General features: G+C 44.4%; 1 protein-coding gene across 8 annotated transcripts in view; it reads right to left on the bottom strand.

The window, feature by feature from the left end:
• The window catches only part of VTI1A (vesicle transport through interaction with t-SNAREs 1A), a 358252-nt gene that overhangs the window by 44049 nt on the left and 293856 nt on the right, over positions 1-20347 (bottom strand). The gene's annotated exons all lie outside the window — the stretch shown is intronic.

Genomic DNA, 20347 nt, shown 5'->3' with positions numbered 1-20347 from the left:
CCGTTCCTACTTCCACTTAAATACCGGGAAACTGAAGGAGTTTAGGTAACCTGTCCAAGGTCACACAGCTAGTAAGGGGCAGCTCCTGGATTTGACCTCGAGTGATCTGACTCCAGAATTGGGCACATGGGGGCCTTAGTTATGTATAAACATGGGACACTGCCATGGTGGGGCCGGGGGGCGGGTGGTGGATGGGGGACAGTGTGCACTCATGGAAACCTCCCCTTCCCCTTGCAGCCTGGGGAATCTTGAAGGCCTCTCCATTCTAACCTGCCTAGAATGTTCCCTGGGAGAGCCAGAAACTTCTTTAGAGAGAAGCTAGAGACTCCTTTTGAGAGAAGTCCTATCCATCCTGTTTATTTAAAACTGGAGGGGGTTTGTTTTCCCCCGAAGCAGTTGTAACTGACACTTTGAACCCATCTTTACACGTATTTGTTTCTGAAAACCAGTTTGTTTGTGGTTAGGGAAAAAACATACTCATTGAATTTTAAGGAGTTATTTCTATAAACATGTGGCAGAAGTAGGATGTTACGAGATTTAAAAATGGAATTAATTTTCTTTTTAAAAAACATTTGGAGTTAATTACTCCTGTTCATGAGGCTGAGTCTTTTAGCCAAATTTTTGTTTTCATGTCAAACCAGAAGACTCGCTATACAAGTTAACACTTTGATGCAGCGTGCCCACCTCTGCCATTGACTTATGGTGTGATCGGAGGCCAGTCACTTGCCTCTCTGGGGGCTAGCACCCTGCTGGGGCCCAATAACTGTGGAGTATCATTGTCCAACACGTAACATGAGTGGGTTGGATCAGATCAGGGGTTGCCAACTGGCAGCCTGTGGCCAGATCCCACCTGCCAGATGTGTTGGTTTGGCCTGCTCAGTTTTTAATTAAAAAAAAATTTTTTTCCTTGCCAATATTTACTAATGGGGAGATTTATAATCTAGAATTCAGGCATTCTGGAAAACTCAGAGGATGGGCCTCAGTGGGCCCACCTTCCCTGACTGCAGCAGTGGAATGGATCCTAAGAAGCCTTTTTGGTGGCGCACCCACTCTCTGGTTTACCTCATCACCCCCCCTGGCTTGTTTTACTCACCCGTGATACCCAGCCGGTACTTATGGGCCACTGGGTATGCCCTCTCTGAACTAGATCCTTCCTCTGCTTCCTACCTGCTCTCCCAGGCTATGCTCTAAGCTTGGTAGTGTTCCAACAGGAAGATAAAAACGAGGTGAGACACCAGGACCTTGCTATATGCTTTTCCAAATGCCATGCAGAGCAAGAGGATGCAGAGATGGGCGCCCACGGCACGGAGCTGTGACTACCACGTTGGCCCTCATGCTTGACATCACACCCACAGCAGAACCTTCCAAGACACCGGGAGGGTTCAGCTCTGATCAATGCCCTCCTGTGCCCAGGACCTCCAGCTCCCAGATGGACGGGCATCCAGGTATAACCCGGGAGGCTGCTGTTGGCAAGTCTAGCCCACTAACGAGAAGACAGAGAAATGCCATGGGTTCATCTAGCGTTCCGTTCCGAATGGACTTGGATTCCAAGTCAACTCATTTCCTTCCTTATGAGAACTGGAGACAAACAGATCCTGCAAGTTAACTGACAAAGCCTTCCTTGACACCATCAGAGGAAGCGCGGGTCCTTCCTCTGCACACGAAGGCCTCGCTCCCCAGTTACCTCATAATGAGGCCCCCGCGATGGTCCACCCGGTGTGGGCCACCAGCAAGGCCTGTGTTCTGTATTCTCCAGTCAGCAGGGCTGTGGGGGGCTGATCTGGATTTTCGTTTGACTGGTGGATATAATTAATTGCAAATTTCAGCTCTCCCTACTTCACACAGAAATTATTTGGAGTGTGCATATTGTTTCTCTTTTCTGGCCCTCCCAGTTTTTCTTTTAAGAAATGAGTAATTGTCAGTCCTACAAGGCCAGAATTACTTCCTAATGTGATTTTTTTTTTAACGTCTTAGTTTGAAATAATTCCAAACTTAACAGGAAAGTTGCAAGAATAATAAAATGAGCTCCCATGCACTTCACTGAGATTTACTGGTTGTTATTATTTTGCCCCAGAAGCTTTCCCATTCTCTCTCTCTCTCTCTGCATAAATGCATATTTCATTGGGGACCAGGAGAGAGTCAGTTTCAGACATCATGGCCCTTTGCGTTACCAGACACGTTCACCCAGGAAATTTAACAGTGATACAACACTAACACTGAATCGACAGCCTGCATTCTAATCCTGCCACTGTCCCCATATGTCCATAATGTCCTTTATGCCACCCTCGTCCCTGCTCCAGGACCCAGTCTAGGCTCACGCACTGCCTTTAAGCTGTCTAGTTTTCAGGCCCCTTTGACCTCCTTTAATCTGAAATCCTAAATGTGGTTTTAAAGATGTTGAGAACCAGAACACAGAGAGGTAGGCGGTGGAAACATTGCAAGGAGAGAGGAAAAACCTCTCCAAATGTAACGGTAAACTGGTCAGTGGGGGAACACCAAATGCTCTCTTTGGCTTCAGCAGTTGCTCCAGGAATTGCATTATATGCTTCCAGCGGATGAGGCCGACTTGTGGAGTTCAGAGTCTTCCATTTTGGTCTTCTGCTTTCTTCCAGGGACAACTGCCACGTTCTGCTCTAATCGCCCTCAAGCCTCTCCAGAAAGAGCTCCGTGGAGCCTAATTACATTGCCAGGGTGATAGAGAAGCTTCCCCCCAGCCTTGTGTCTCACAAAGCATCTAAATCATGCCATTATACCACAACAATGGATTCTCACACTCGTCAGGCAATTTGTTTTAATTATGTAAATCACTTCATTCTCTTTTCAAATATCTGCAGGGAGCTGCAAGGCGCTGCAGGTCAAAATAGGACAGAGAGGGGCGGACGACGGAGGCCTGGCTTGGTCCTGGTGGTCACCTGTCATACGGTGTTCGGGTGCAGGGGGAGAGTGGGGCGCCGAAGTCCCAGAAAACGTGTCAAGATGCAAGGGGGAAGTAATGTGGAATCCCCCTTCAGTGACAAAAGTACCCCACAGCACATGGCACAAAGCACGGTGATGCATTTTATCTGCGCCTCTGGGGGAAAGAGCAGGATCCCAACAGGCGCCGTGTCCTCGTCCTACCGCACGCTCGGCAGCACCCCCACGCACTAACCGCTGAGCCAGATTCAATAAAAAGAGAACAAGGAGTCACCCAAACACTGGAAAGTCACCCTCTCCAAGGTGCCTGGTGAGAAGACTGGTCCGGGGAAGGGGCTGAGTGCCTAGAACATTCTGGGTTTCATACCATCTAACCATGACTTATATGGAGTTGGTGTTTTAAATAAGTAGGTTACATGTCCCCCTTGATCTTCAAACAATTTTTTAAATTATTCTTTTTTTATCATAGCTAAGAAACTTGGGAGAATACAGAGGACCAGAGGAAAGGCAGGCAGGCAGGCAGGCAGGCTCCTTTAGCTGAATACCTCGAAACCAATGTATTTAACATTAGAGGGTATTTGCTCCCATTGTTCCAGCACACTCCACACCGTTATTAGTTTATGCCTCCCTGTTCTCAGGACTAGGACAAACATATTCTGTATAACACACTAGAATGGTTTCTCTAGTGTGCTTTTCATCGGACAGTTTGTACTTCAACCTCAGCAGGGAATAGCACCTACTTCCTTTTGGGCACAACGTCTGCAGTTAAGGTCTGCTGCCCCCAGGGGAAGAAGGGATGTGGGAGGCACGACAGCCAAATGGCTAAGAGTATGGGTTCTGTGGTCAGACCATCCGGATTCAAGTCCCCAAATTGCGTCTTATTAGTTGCATGACTTTGGGCCTTGGTTTTACCATCTGGAACAGGACATGATACAAGTTGTTACCCCAAAGGTTGGTGTGAGAATTAAAGTGAGATGACTCATATCAAGAGTTTAGCATAGTACCTGGAGGATAGTAACAGTACCTATTAGCTGGTACTTCTATTATTATTACAACATGGTTTGAAACGTCAGTTCTAAGCCACAGATTAAGAAGCTGACTCCCTTCTAAAGAATAAAAGTTCAGATGGCGAAGAGATACGTAGCTTAAAAGCTCTGTTTGGAAGGCCATGGAATCCATATGGAGCAAGATTTAAAGGACTAACACCTGCATGCAACATTGCTACTCCTTTCTCACTCAGCCACAACCGGTGTGAATCTCGTCCTGTTGCCTTTTTCTCTCTAGGGCTTCAACAAAAGAAACCCTTGGCCTCCATCTCCTTCCATGTAACTGCCACTAACCCAGTCTCACAGCACCTTAAAATACTTCTACCTACTTAGAACATCTACGCTCCCTTACGTCTCTTTCTCCCCAAGGAAAAGGTTAATGAAGAAGCAGACAGGACGTCTTATTAAGAAGCCACCACTGTCCCTCTTCTTTATGAAAGCGATCACGGGAGAGGAGAGGTTTGAGCACTTTTTGTTAATCCGAAGCGGCCGTGTTTCCTCTCTTCCTTGAAGGGCACTAACACTTTCTTCTTTCTTTTTGTTTTTTAAAGATTTTATTTATTTATTTGAGACAGAATGAGAGAGAGAGGGAGAGCACATGAGAGGGGGGAGGGTCAGAGGGAGAAGCAGACTCCCCGCCGAGCAGGGAGCCCGATGCGGGACTCGATCCTGGGACTCCAGGATCATGACCTGAGCCAAAGGCAGTCGCCCAACCGACTGAGCCACCCAGGCGCCCACACTTTCTTCTTTCCGATGGGAATTTGGGTCCTGGTTTTCATCCTGACTTAATTTGCATGCAGTGGTTTCGTCTTCAGGTGAGGCCGCCTGGAGCAACCAGGAGGTAAGAATCAGATACCAACTGCTTCCGGAAACAGCCTGTTTCTAACCATTATGTCTAAAATTGTATTTGAACCTAAGTTTATAAACCAGCTTTTAATGTAATTTAGTAAGGCTTATAACCAGAAATTTCAAGTAACTCTGTAATAATAATGTTTATCTTTGAAAGCACCAGTTTTTCATTATTTATGTATCGTTTACACACGTGGTACGTCACTTAGAGTCAGTTTTTAACTTCAGTTTTGTTGCTTTCTACAAAACAACTTTATTGCCTAAGGTTTCCTTTTATGCTTAACCTTACCCATGTATGTTAACATTCGCTAACATGTCTGACCCTGGCTACCATATCCCCCTCAGCACCTACTCCTCTCTTCCTCCTCGTGCCTCTCCAGACACGCTGGCCTCACGTCCCTTGCTCTCTGCATACTCTCCCCACCACCGGACTCTTGCATAAGCTATTCTGTAAGGACAGGAGCATCTAGGTAATGCCTTTACATCTCAGCTCAAGCACCGCTTCTTCAGGAAACCTGCCTCGGCCGCCTCCCTGTTCAGGAGAAATCTCTAGACTGGTGGTTCTCCACACATGATCTCTGGACCAGCGTCATCAGCACCACGTGGGGTCTCGTTAGAAACGCAAATTCTCAGGCTCACCTCAGACCTACTGAATCAGAAATTCTGGGGTTAGGGCCCAGCGATCTGTGTTTTTTATAAGCCCTCCAGGTAATACTGATGCCTGCAGAAGTTTGAGAACCACTTGCCCAGAGTTCTGTTGCACTATGAAGCTCTCCTTCATGGCATCCATGACAATCACACTCTCATATCTGGGCGATTCTGTGGCTAAGGTCTGTTCTCCCACTGAACTCAGGGCAGGGACTGTGTCTTTCTTGCCCATCATTGTGTCCCCAGCACCGAGCAGTGCTCAGCACATAGTAGGTGCCCAGTATGTGTTTTTCAATCAATAAAAAATACGCAGATGTAACCTTTAAAAGGACCAAGATTCTAATAGAAGACATGGGCTAAAGACCTAAACAGGTACTTTTAAAAAGAAGAAACAGAAGTGGCCAGTATTTTAACATGCTTGATCTCAACCAGTAAATGGAGAAACTGGTAAAGCAGTGTGACGTCATTTCCTCCATACCTACCAGGCTAGTGAAGGTGAAAGGGAATCATGACACCAGCCAGGACAGGGGAATAGTCGTTGTTGCAGGAATGGGCATTTGTGCCGCTTTTCTCGACCACAGTTTGGCATCATTTTGAAAACTGGAAATGAGCCAGCAATGCCACCCTTAGTCGTGAACTCTAAGGAGGTATTAGAACAGGTGCACACAGGTATGGAGGTATAGGAGTATACGCTGTAATACTATAAGGAACTATAACTTTGAAATCATGCAAATGTTCCTCAGTAGGCATTTGTATGAGCAAACTGTGGTGCACCTCAAAACTCCAAATGCCGTGCAGCTGATTAAAAGGATGATGCTGAGACGAATTAATTGATGTGGCGCAAAGATCATTATATTTAGTAAAATGAAGAAAGCTCACTTAATTAAAAATTGGTATCTATCTATGTATGTATCCCGAGAAAAATGTCTAGACATATATTCAGTAAAAGATTTTCAATAGTGTGATTAGACAGGATCTTTATTTTCTTCGCAGTTTCCTATAATTTTCTAATATTTTAAATACAGTCCTCTAATATAAAAACTTAAAATAGAACATTTTAAACACTGAGTTCAGCTTAAGCAAAATACAACTAGGAAGGTAAAGCCGTTTTGTAAAAACAGAACCAACTAGGTAATTCTCAAAATATGCCTCTTTTGCATTATTTACTGTTTTGGATTAGCCATGCCACGAGACTTCTCCATTCCTATGGACAATCAAGAGTTGCCTACGGCTGGTACAATGACCGACACATCAGGTACTAGAGGCACTGAGTGGGATTAAGTAGCTGGTGACTGACAGCACGCATGCACACGGAGTCCAAGAATTTCTGGCACGGAAGAGGAAAAGTCGCTACCCTTAGCTAAGAATTCCCGGGGGTGCCATATCCCTGGAGGGTGAGCACCCATCGCCAGCACAGCACGTTGCGCATCAGTCTATGGGGAAGCTCTAAAGAACTCCCAGCAACTCTGGAGACAGTTATTGGCAGACACAGCTGCAGCGTTTACAAATCTTTCCTTCTGTCTTTCCCTTTTTCTCTCCCTCAAACCATACACATCCCCCCTTTTTTTTCTTTAAGATTTTACTGCTTTATTTGAGAGAGACACAGAGAGTGAGTGGAAGGGAGAGGGTGAGAGAGAATCCAAAGCAGACTCCGTGCTGAGTGCAGAGCCCAGCGTGGGGCTTGATCCCATGACCACGAGATCATGACCTGAGCTGAACCGACTGAGCCACCCAGGTGCCCCAAACCGTACACATTCTTGGCATGCTGTTTCTCGGAGAGGGTGTTAGGGCATGGACCAAACGGACTAACAGTGAGATGGTCGTACAAGGTGCTGCACAGCTGTCTGATCGGCACCCAGTCCATTACATGTTCGTGGTATCATATGACAGGAGGGGGCAAAAAAAAAGTGAGGCTGGAGGTCAAAGGCAGAAACTCAATCATCTTGTAGAGTATTTTAATAAAACAACATCTGAGAGCTATATTGAGAGGTTTCAGCATAAAATAGGCTCTAAACAAAGAGAACTTGATCTAATGCCCCAAACTCCCAAACACACGACTGTAAAGTCCCATAATGAGTGAAGCAGTGTCCTAACTGCCAGCAGAACATGAAAGCCACTTCTCGGAGCTACAAAGCAGAGCAACATTGCTCTTAGTACAAACATGCAGGAAAAGTAGCAAGAACTCAAGGGAACCCATCACCGTACTGCAGGTGGAGCGCCTATAATTACGCTCGGATGTGAGACTTGTCCCAAAGGCCAGTGGGGGTGTTTAAAGTCAAACAGGAGGCCACATGCTCAGCCACTCATTCTCTACTAACCAAAGCGGCACCACTCAGGGGTTTGGGAGCCCGGGGCCAAGTGGTAGGCACGGTCTGGGTACAGAGTTTTCAGCGCCTGAGGTCAGGGGTGGAGGCTATGCAGAACGTCCTCCAGTTGTGACTCTTAATTCTTTTTTTAAAACTAGCCTTCCCCCAGATCTGTTGGTTGTGAGGAGCTGGATCAGTGATATTTCAGTGTCTTGATCCATTACATGTGTGTGAGACATGGTTCTGAAACTTCAAGCCTGTTGCTGTCCAGGCTTGGCACTTCATCAATTCTGGGGGCAGCCGGCAGTGAAAAACAGCCCCGTTTTCAAGTAAAAACGTTCATTTTCAGCTAGTGATAGCCTCGTATTCATCAACTCTTCTCCAAGTAGATATTAATGAGATATTCGTATATTGGGAACTAATGATTGCATATCTTTTGCATAATTACAATGACCTTAAGTGCTTTCAAAATGCCAAATTAGCTGACTCAAATTAGTCCTGTGCAAGTTATAAATCTTAATTCAAATCTCCTGCCCAGATATGCTTGCAGAACCTAACTGTATTTAAAGATGGATTTAGAGAGCTCAAAAAGCACTCAGTGCTTATTTCGGGGCCAAAGTCATTTCAAATTCACTTTAAGCAGCCTTCGCTGTGGCTCCCATTCCAATTTGTAGGAACCTCTCTTTGTCTTCCCTGTTTCTGGATTGTTACCTGCTTTCGTTTCAGAAAATTAAAAAAAAGCTCGCAGTCTAGTTTTGTCTAACTTCACCCCCGATTTCACTTTCTTGTTCTTTTTTTTTTTTTTTGCCTTTAGCATCGACACCTTGCGGCCGTGGAGGTGCGTCTGGAAAGCTGGCTGCAGTGTGATGGGCTCTTGCGTGCCCCGTGAGTGCGGCTCTCGTGTGCCCGCAGTATCCGTAACACCAGCGGGGGGGCTACCACCTCGCTGAGGTCACGTGACCCAGCCGGCACCAAAACTTCCCCATCCATTTTATTTACAAGAGACTTTTTAAAAAATTATTTTATCTGAAAAAATATTTTATTTATTTGGCAGAGAGCGCGAGCACAAGCAGGGGGAGCGGCAGAGGGAGAAGCAGGCTCCCCGCTGATTAGGGAGCCCCATGCGGGACTGGATCCCAGGACTCTGGGATCATGACGTGAGCCAAAGGCAGATGCTTAACCAACTGAGCCACCCAGGCGCCCCTACAAGAGACTTTAAATAATATCTAGTAGGTCAAACTATAATGTACCTAGTGTAACAACTGCCAAAGAACAGCTGTTTAACTTTCTGGGGGAGGAAGGCATGAGCAAGCATAATACCGTACAGGGCTGGAGTAAATCAATTCATTACAAAAAGAATTTATTGAGATCACAGAGTAGATACCCAGAAAATGAAGTAAGATAGTTTCTTATAACATGAATGGAATTGTTACATGTGTACAGATATACACATATAGAGAGCTATATACATATGTAAATCTAATAGATTTAATTCAGATACCTATATGGAGAAAGAGAAAGAGAGAGAGAGAGAGGAGGAGGAGGAAGAGAAGGAGGGAGGGAGGGAGAGAGAGACGAACCATCAATGGTAATAAATACAGCAACAGAATCAACAATTTCAAGACTCAATTGTGCAGGATCAAACTTATTTTTCTAGCTTATAGGATTAAAACTGGATTTCAACCCAGAGGTAACACATTGCATTGACATTAAGAATAATGTCAGGCTGTGTAAATATTTTTTTAAAAGAATACGTGGCATTATTAGCCAGAGTAAGACATAACTGTTATGTTTAAGGAAAGAAAGCCTTTATTTGTTCCCTATACAATCATAACTCAATCAACCAAACAAGGTTCCCCCCACCCCCACCTCAAGCCACCATTATAATGGCAGTTTTGTGTAAGCTCCTTGTTTGTACAAAAGCCTCACGATATAGTCTTGAGGGGTAATCCTAAAGCTGTTAGACCTAAATTAAAACAAATCTTACCGGTAGATCTGGGTTTTAAAAAGACAGCTCTGTTTAAGAGGGCCATGCTGATTATACCAGAAGATAAGCTCCACACAATCTAAGGGTGATCACTTGAGCAAACATGGGCATGGCATTGTAATTTTCTAGTTTTTCACCCTACAGAAGAGCAAAGATCTCACAATCACTTTGTTGGAAAAAAAAAAAAAAGGCAGATTTCTCAAGACTTGCAGTCATGGCATGCATAAGCCTGAGTAAGAAGTTGACTTTATCTTTTTCTTGGACTTTAAAAAGAAAAAAAAAGAAAAATGAATGCTCACGTGTAAAATTGGGTCACCTATCACTAAAACAGAGCCTGACTGACAAGGAAGGACGTTCTCTCCGATTTCTGCATTCTTAAATCAAATGGGAACTTAATCACTATTATGGATCAACAAACCTCTGGATTGTTTCCAACGTTTTGTTTTTCTTAAAACAAAATCTCCTATCTGTCCTCACTCCAACTCATACACCCCAGCAATCAACACACAACAAATATCCTGCATTGGGATGGTCTCAGCACCACCTTCTGAAATTTTAGACAGAACTATTAAAAACTGCAAAGCATCGGGGGTGGGGGGCACCTGGGTGGCACCGTTGGTTAAGCGTCCTACTCTTGGTTTCTGCTCAGGTCAATCTCAGGGTCCTGGGATCGAGCCCCTCGTCGGGCTCTGTGTTCAGTGGGGAGTCTGCTTGAGATTCTCTCTCTCGCTCTCTCTGCCCCCCCAACTCACATGTGCATGCTCTCTTTAAAATAAATAAATCCTTAAAAAAACCCTGCAAAGCATCTATTTCTCCCTACCTAGATTTTATTTCTTCATGTGGACTTCTGAATATTTTTCCTTGTTTAGAGCTTCACAATCCCTCTTCTTTATTTCTGCCTCTTTTCAACCCAGCCTTCCAAGGCTCCAGTATTCCTCATGCTACTTTCCACATCCCACCTCTCAAAAGTGCATTTTTGTTTGTTTTGCTTAAGTACAGCATCCACATTCAATCACCAAGCACTTTGAGAATACCTGGAGTAGGGTAGACCCTGGAAATGCACCCGAGTCTTCTGACCTGGGCAGCCCTGGTTTTGGAAGAGTGAGGAAACGGGGGGCTGTTAGTGGCAATGGGAGGCTGGAGGTGGGGGGTGGGGACAGGTGGGAGCTTCTGTGGGAGTAGAGAAGCATGCAGTTCCTTTGAATCTGCTTCTTGAACCAATAAAACAAAATTCCTTCATACTTTGTGTAGGTGTTATAGTTGATTGGGAGGATGCCCTGAATTCAAATGGCTCTTTGCAAGCTCGAGACTGGAGAAAAGAAGCCTTTTTGAGAAGTGTTTTGCAGTTGAACTGTGTCCGTTGTCTGTTTCCAACAAAAATACTTTCTAACACAGTGTCACTAAATGTTGGTTCAGCAGTGCATGTGAACGAACTTAATACACTAGGGAAAATAAGAAATGGATTTTATTAAGTTTATTAGCAGCTAAAAACACGATACTTCAACAGTGGGAGCAAAGTGATCCACCCACACAATTTGAGAGGAATGAACATTTGGCTTTAACTACAGCTAATATGTGAAACCTAAAACCCAGTTTTCCATCTAAAGACCTTTGGGGTCCATTTTTACACTACCTTGATCAAACCAGGAATTAAAGTTCAAGCTGGCTCCCCTAGTCCTGGAGGGTACTGGTGTTTCTCCAGTCACACCTCTTCACGTCAGCATTTCCTCAGGCTTATCTTTCCCTCCCACCTTAGCTTAACTTGGCTCCCAACCAAGGATGCATTTCTACCAATCAGCTGCCACGGCTCCCCTCTTGTGCCAGGAGGCCTAGGGAAGCAGAGTAGGCACCAGCGGAAGGCATGGCAGGGGTCACAGCAGGAGCCTTGCAGGGTCACTGAGCTCTGAGGCCACTTTGCAAAACAGAGTCTCAGCCAAGACAAAAAGCTAAGGAGGGAGGCCCACATGCTGCTCATGTTTTAAAGAAGGATGGCGCATGTGAACGATTAGAACAGCTCCCAGAGATGTGCCTGGGAAACAGGTCGTGGGTTGGGTTCAGCGCCACAGTCTTAAGCCTTCATTGAATCCTCACAAACCCTCTTGGAGGGACGTCCTATCACCGTCTTCCTTTTACAGGTGAGGAAACAGGCTCAGTGAGCAAAGGCCACACAGTGGTGACTGGTGGGGCCCAGGTCTGCCCCAAGCCCTTGTGCTTGACCACTGCGTGCCCAGTACCGCTGATGGCAGCCTGCGACGTGCTCGCACATCTCTGGACCTTGGACCCCCTGCACTGGACTCACCTGGCTGCCTGTTTTCAAAACTCAGGTTCCTGGACCCTACCCCACAGGCTTTGATTGAGGGGGTCTAACCTGCACCCCAGGTGATTCTGAAGCAGAGAAATGTTTGCGGATTACTGAACTAGAGGTGTGGCGTAGACGTGGGTGATGGAGGCTGCCAGGACCGAGCTGACGGAAAAAAAGAGGTGCTCTTTACAGATGCTTAGAAGAAAATGCAAGTTGGGGTTTTGAGACAATCTACAGCAATACAAGACTCTAAAAAACTGGACCACTCCACCTTCCCCATGAGCCTTCCTGTTGTGCTAAGCCCCAGTGAGCTCCTTGTTCTCCAGATTTATTTAGTGTGGGTCCCCTACTTTGCACTGTGTACCTTTCTTTTACAGGTGGTTATTGCATAAATGCTCTTTGCACATAACTGCGGGCATAGGAAAGGTGACAACTCTTACATACAAAGATGCTCAGGGCAGTATTATTTATCACGCTTATTTTTCATATTTATCAGGTGAAAGCCTGTAAAGAAACGAAATGTCCAGCAGTAGAAGATTAGTTAAACTGTGCAGACATTTTAAACAATGTTTTGAAGCATATTCAACAGTATGGAAAATGTTCGAGTGGAAAATGCAAAAATTAATTCTATTTATATAATTTTGTAAAAAAAAAAAAAAAACAAACCCAAAATAAAATCAAGAGATTGGAGGCAAATAGATCTAAATATCAGACCAGGTAACCTCTAGGTGGTCAGACTACAGCTGATTTTAATTTTCTTTTTATATTATTCTTCATGTGACTAATTTTCATCAAGAAACATTATTTTCATATTAAAAATGCCATTAAAAAACAACAGCAGCAAAGAGAGAGAAAAAGTGAAAGCAAAAGAGAGACACTGCTTTTCCTTAAGGAGCTCCAAACATAATGTGGAAAATGAGCAAGTTATGTATGGTTTGCTCCCACCCTGTGCTCCCTCCTGAATCTTCCCCTTCCCCTCCCAGCACTGGTCATGTGGCAATTCTGTCTCATTGCTTGCCTGCCTGCCCCTCTGCTAGATGGTGAGGGTGGGGCCCATGCCCTCTTCGGTCACCCCTGTACCCAGAGCTCCTAGCAGAGCACCCACACATGGTTGCCCCTCAATACCCATTTTTTGGCATCACGAATGGATGACTGGGTCTCACCTCCCCAGCTAGGCTAATGGCGCCTAGAGGGCAGGGCTCACATCATATATAATATTTCTGAATTCGCCCCAAATGCCAGTGTTGGGCATCTAGTAGATGCTTAATAAAGCCTCGCTTGTCTGATGGGGACTGTCTCAAAAGGAAGCATGCCCGCTGAGAGGAGCCAGCCTCCTGAATGCCTCTCCCAGAGTTCAGGCGCCACTCCAGGGTGAGTGGAAGCCAGCCTGCCTAACTAAGTGCCGCGTGGAACTCAATAGCTCATTTTGTTTGCGGGGAGAAGTCCGACAAACGAGGTAGCCCCGGATCTTTATCTGCGAAAGCAGTCATGCCTTAACACACTGCTCCACCCTACCCCTTTTGGAAAAAGATTGATAAGCATAATGATGATGTTTTAATGAGCTTAATTGCACATTCCTTATGTTCTTGCAGAGTTGCCAACCAGCTACTTCAACATCCAGCAGTTTATTTGTAATAACTTTCCCCCTTTCTCTATGCCAGGGAGCATAATTATTCTTGCGGTAATCCTATAGCTGGGCGCTCTCTCTCTTTTTCTCTCTCTTTCCCCTCCCTCTCACTTTTTCTTGCTGCTTTTCCCCTTTCTGGGAATTACTCTAAATGGGTATCTTTGAAATGAGGGTGGCAGGCTGCTTTGGGTACAGTACTTACCAAGAACCCTTTCATCAAAGAAGCCCTTGTGAGCGTGCTCTGGCCGCGAGCCAATCAGATCATCTCCCTGTCTGTTTCTGAAGCAAAGCTGACCCTGGTATGCAAGTCAAGCCCGAGTCTGCAGACAGGCTGACTGCACTCCTAGGCCAACCTGTCTTAGCGGACTGAAAAAATGCTGAAGGGAAAATTACCTGTTTGGCTCCAGACAGAATTAACATTTTTTTAATATATACACACAAGTATGTTTATTATTTTTTGTTTAAAAGCGTTTGCCTATCTAATATATTCATTAATGTTATCTGGTCAGTGCTTGAAACATTTTGAAATATGTGCAAATGCAATAAGGCTACAAGGCCTGGAGGCAAAATAAGATGAATTTTCCAATTAAGTGACAGAAAAACTGTTTGGGGATTAACGGATGGTGGTTCTGTAATCTGTTTATGGGCGCTGCTCTGTGCAGGGAACGTTCGGTCCACCTGCAGACCCGGTGGGGTACGAGGGCCTGGATCCCAAGCACTCGGGCCCCTGCACTCCCCTTCTTCGAACCGCACTCCACCTCGAATCAAGTACTGAAGGCAGCCGGCCCGGCCCCAGCCTTGGCAGACCCTGGCCCCTTCTCGAGCAGCATGGGGCTCTGCACATCTGCCCAGAGTCCACTCTCCCAAACAGACACCTTCCTGTCATGGACGCTAAAGAAATGGTGCAGAATTTTAAGTAAATTTATCTTCTGTGCAAAGTCCCAGAAACTCTGGCCTTCTCTGAACCTCCTTCCCACCCCCCACAGATCATCTTGTGAACACATTTTTCACATTTCTGGACAATTCCAGAAAAAGGTCATAATTGGGGAATATATTTCATAGTTGCTATTTGAGAAACAGTACTAACCCATTTCTTCCTTCCTGGACTCATTCTAGAGCGTTGCCTTCTTCTTCCTCCAAAAACCCAGGTGTGTAGGGGGCCTACCTGCATGCTGGCCACTGGGCAAGCTGCCAAGCACGCCGAGATAGAAAAGGCAGAACTTTTGCCCTTAAGGACAGGCTCTGGACACTTCTACTCTTGGTATCTTCAGGGTTAGTTTGGATGCTTAAAAAATAATGATAATTTTATATCACTTAAGTGTTAACAGTGGTACAACATACAGATGACAGGATTATTGTGCCCTGTATTTTTTCCTTTGTGCTTTTCAGAACTTTCCCAAATTTCTACAATGAACTTTTACTTTTCTAGATATAAAATATGCTATTAAAAAAGAAACTTCTTGGGAGCACTGAACAGGCACATTCCTGAATTATATGGAGTCGACTTAGGGACAAGAGGCCAGGCAACATCTAGGAGTGGTAGAAAGGGGTCTGAATCAGAAGGGGGGAATTTTAATGAGCAGGGCAGCCTGAGAGTCACAGCTGGCCGGGCTAAGTTCCTGGAGTGTTAAATCAAGTAATAACAAAAATATGACTGTGTTTTACATATGAGATTTCATAACTTCCTGAGAAGTAAACAGGCCCTTCCCCCTTGGTTATTTCCTCCTAAGGAATGTCTACGTTCTTGCCTTTGGCTCAAATTTTCCCAAAGTTTTCTTTGTCTATGCAGAAGTGCAATGCCTCAAACAGAATGCCTGGCCTATTTTCTCTGTTGGTGCAGCTTGCATATTTATACAATAACAGGATCTTCATCAAGTGGCAGGAAGATGTTCATGTGTTCCATCTCTCCCTGGCTCGTAGATTCCCACCTGCACTGCGTATAGAATTCTTCTTGTTATAGCTTCAGTCCTGGGGAGCACGCATGGAAATTCTCTGATGGTTCGATTCACTCTGACCTAAGGGGTTTCTTCCTGGGAGGGCTTTCTCCCTCTTTTACAATCCCCACGGATAGAGGCTCAAACTGAGGTTTTTCCCCATCCATAAGAGAAAGAAATGTCAAATTATTTTCATAAAAATATATTCACAGAGAACATTCCTGTTCATTCCTGGCTACCTCAAAGCTGGGCAGGCAGAACATAAATAGGGGGGGAGGGGGTTACTTTTGTCCTTACACAGTCTCTTTTCCCATTGTATTTCCGAATGACCAATGAAAAAACTGATGGAAAGAATTTCTTGCAAATAGTGCATGGCATGCTATGAAACTATTAGATAAGAGTAATTATAGGCCTGGTTTCAACATCAAACAATTACTCTGGAGGGAAAAGGCTCACTTTTTAAGCAGAATAAACTCTTTCTAGGATTTGCCTACTGTATATTGTTCTGAGGACAGAAACTCTGAAAAAACAAACGAAAACCTCACAAAAACCAAAACCAAATCAACACCAACCCAACTCATTCCCCTTCCAAAGTTGAGAAAAGTGACTTGGGATGTCTGTTCTTCTGGTTATGGGATTAAAGGCTGTATTATTATTATATTCAAAAAAGTGAAGATTCTGGGCGCCTGGGTGGCTCAGTTGGTTAAGCGACTGCCTTCGGCTCAGGTCATGATCCTGGAGTCCCAGGATCAAGTCCCACATCAGGCTCCCTGCTCGGCAGGGAGTCTGCTTCTCCCTCTCCCACTCCCCGTTTGTGTTCCCTCTCTCACTGTGTCTTTCTCTGTCAAATAAATAAATAAAATCTTAAAAAAAAAAAAAGTGAAGATTCTTGGGTGATTTCTCTCATGTATATAAACCTGGTGAGGGAATTCTCTCTGCAAATATAAGTTGTAAGTCTAACAGCCGATAATACCTTTCAGTCTACATATGTTATAAGTAGAATGTCCATCTATTGCCATCTTCTTAGGGCACTATTTTTTGTAACTTACCTTATTAAAAAGTGATTTTTTTTCCTAATGTATAACTAAATTTGATTGAATTTATAAGAAACTTTCTGTAAAACACATGTACAAAATCAGGAAAAAAATCCTTTTTCAAGTTGCATATCTTACTGATTTGTTAAATATGGTTTTAGTGTCCACAAGCTAAAGGCTTTTATCATACCAAAAAAAAAAGGAGGCTAAGTGGGGAAAAAAAGTCCCTATAAGAGAAATGAAGGACCAAAAAGAAGCCTGTACAATACTCAAACCCCATAACCCCCATGGTATGGATTTTAAGGAGGTAAATAGCAGAACACCAACCAGGCACCATAGTCCTTGCCCCTAATAACATACTGGCATGGGATAGTTCCCTACAGAAAACAATCTGTGATCTATATGTGGAGAAGTTGTTCTTCGCCTAAAGCAAGCAGGTTGCCAAAGCAGGGGAGAAATACACTGTATTGGGTATTTCTCCAAAGCATATTCCCACTGAGGAAGAGTCATACTTTCAGCGTTTTCAAAGATTTATCAAATAGCACAAAGGTCAGAAAGTACTAGAGCAACAGAAATGTGGTGGACGAACTCTGGGAATTAATCTTTCAGCAACTGCAGCTGGTGAGACGGAGAGCTCTCTGTAATTAGGATATTAACTCTGTTTCAGAGTAGCCCATGGTGTATCGAAGAAGCACAAACCAGGCAGGGACAAAATGGAGTCAGTGTGATGACAAAGGAGGAGACTCTGGTTGGAGCCAGGCTGGGCTCAGCCCCGGTAGCTCTTGACCATGGGTTTCATCACAGCTTGATGGGCAGGAGTTGGTAATTAACCTGCAACCTCCTTATAACTGTACTCTATGGCCTCTCTATACCCGTTCCCAGTTCATGGTTGTTTATGTTACCTATGCATAGTTATGTCTACACTCTGACTTTGGTTCTTCTCAACCTGCAAAGAGAGACCTGTTTTCTCCGTGAGTTCTGAGTTAAAAGAACTCTTTAGTTGATGTTAAGGAGATGAAACTGATATCTGAGTGCTAATGGCTACAGGTGAGTTGTAGCCATCACAGAATGCTGCCGGACCTCTGCCGACTCTACTAACGTGAAAACTCATCGTTGAGCAAAGGAAGGATGGGCTGCCACCCGCAAGGGTTTAAATATCTTAAAATGACTATATAGACAATGAGAGTAGAGATCAACTCCTCACCTTTGCAGATGCATGCTGTGAAATTCTTCCTTTCCTCTAACTTGCTTTTGAGTCCCAGACATTTCTTCATTTTAATGGACAGAGGGACAAGTTTAGTTCTTTCATTGATCTTATGTACAAAGGTGAGTATAATTGCCTCCAATGAGACTCTGAATTTTAGAAAAAATGGACAATATCTTAAATGATGCTTTAAACGCTCTCCCATCATGCCTAACGGGGCCTGAACAGTTCTACAAGTGCCCTTCCTTCTCTCCCAGGATCATCTGAAGGTAAGACAACACCTCTAGCTGCCTCTTGAGTTATTTAGAAGATAATGTTCTGTAAGTCCAAGGAATGCTCTGATTTCTATGTTTCCACAAAGACTTTTATTGGATTCACAATAAAAGTGAATGTGTTTCCCTGCCCCTCTCCCTGCATATCGGGATCTCTCTTCACTTCTTAAAATGTTGTTACTATTCTCTCAAGGTGCACACTTCACTGCCACATACAAAATTGCTTAATGCTCATGAACTTGCAAAAGGCTTTGCCCTAACAATTTCAATCATACTATTCAATGTAATTAATGACATATGAGATAAAAGAAATAGTTGCCAGAATTCAACCTAGGTGTATCTCGGGCAGAACATCTGCAAGTATTTGAGGCCATGTGCTCCAACAGGAGGTACTTGGGCTCATCGTTCTTAGAACAAAAAACCCTGTGGCCAAGAGGATCTGTATTAGGAATGTTTAGGTACCACCAATCAGGCTTTCTTTTGATGGTGCAGTTAATCAGACTCTAGGAAATCAACCCAGGGAGGCAGCAGGCTGGACAGAAGGCAGTGGTTGACCTGCTGGTTGTCTAAAAATGATGAGCTGAAGGTCACATGCATGTCAGCAGAGCACAAATACACGGGCTTGCTGCTCTTGCCTCCCACCTACCCTTCCTTTTAGGGTGCAGCCTACTTTGCTAGGTACTTTCCCCCTTCTAGGCTATCTTTGGTGAACATCACAAATGGATTTCAACCAGATACCAATGCTTATGAGAAAAAGAGCCCGGTGCTTCCAGGACTGGCCTGGCACAGGGCTGCCCAGCCCAAAGTCTTACTACTTAGTAGAGAGCAATGCCCCTGCAGAATTACCTGCTCAAAACTGGCACTTGGTAGGAATGGGCCTTACCCTCTTTGGGATTTGGCCATCTCTCCCTGGAAACAACACAGTACTGAAATTAGCTTTCCTTATAGCCCAGGCAGAAAGCAAATTAGTGTGTTTTGTTGGTCTTAGTTGGTGTTTGAAAAAAGTGTGGATGGAATGCTTTAAGAGAGGCCACATACACCTTGGTTTACCCCAAGCCCTCCACTTCTTACTGTGTAATATCTGGCTAGCCTCACCCGTGCACATTTATGTGACCCACCTGCTGCCACAGGCATCCGACCTCTGGTCTAGAAGCAACAGTTCACCTTGCGATGTCTTTTCTTAGTAATTATAAATATTATTGTCTTCCCTTTACATGATTAGCTAACCAGCTGGGAGTTCATTATTAAGCACCTACTGTGTGCCTGCAATGCTAGATGCTGGGGTCGCAGAGATGAGTGAGGCCACTCTCTGTCTTCTAGGAGCTTGCTCTCTTGTTCATGCCCTGGCACGTCAGCACTCTCTCTGCTAAAAACACAGACTGCATTCCCAGCAAACCTTTCTTTACTCCTTACGCAGAAGTGACCACAATCTCAATTCTTTCCTCTCCCCTCCAAAGATAAGCCTCTTTACACCAAACACGAGTTTAAGCATCGACATTATTCTACAGGACTACGAAGCCTCAGGTATTCACATTTACAGTCTAGGCAGAGAAAAAAAGGGGGAGAAAAAGCCCAAATCTAGGAGGCAATAGAAAAAGAAGCGAACAAAACACACGTTAATATGCTCACCCTTAAAAATAGGGGAAAACCAACTGGGAAACTTTCATTTTCTTCTTGGATGTCTATTAAAAAAAATCCCATGTGATACGTGTATCTATGGAAACCTTCGTTATCTCAAAGATAGTGAGGTACTAAAGGCCATTGTTGCCATGGAACAAGCAGTATTTGCTTTTTATTCTATTGCACAATATCTAATTACAGAGACCCTGATAAAATTATGCATTCCTAAGCACAAATTAAGGCCATTCTACAGGAGCCTCCATGCACATACTTTATTTGTCAAATTTCATTAAAAACAAAAATCAGGGATGACTGTGCAGAGTCTTAGGGATAAGAAGACTAACTAGATTCAGCCCCTTCCAAGATGGAAATTCTCAGAAACCTGTAGCTGGGGCTGCTGCAGGGTCCAAGGTGAAAGGGCAGCTCACTTGGATTATTCTCCCACAAAAGCCCAAGACAGAACTCTAAAGCCCCCTTTCCCACTGGACTGTTGCACAGGACACATACTTAAAAATCATTCTCTTTGTTTCCTTTTGGAATACAATAATCAGTTTAATGGCATGGAAGACGGAGCTGCTCTTTTGAAAAGATATCCTGTTACAAAT

The sequence above is a fragment of the Mirounga angustirostris genome, unplaced genomic scaffold (genome assembly GCF_029215605.1).
Source record: "Mirounga angustirostris isolate CCGP_5_RB_7025 unplaced genomic scaffold, mMirAng1.0.hap1 SCAF_6, whole genome shotgun sequence".
Lineage (NCBI taxonomy): Eukaryota > Metazoa > Chordata > Mammalia > Carnivora > Phocidae > Mirounga > Mirounga angustirostris.
Note: the sequence above shows the minus strand (reverse complement) of the source record. Positions and strands in the feature narration are given on the sequence as shown.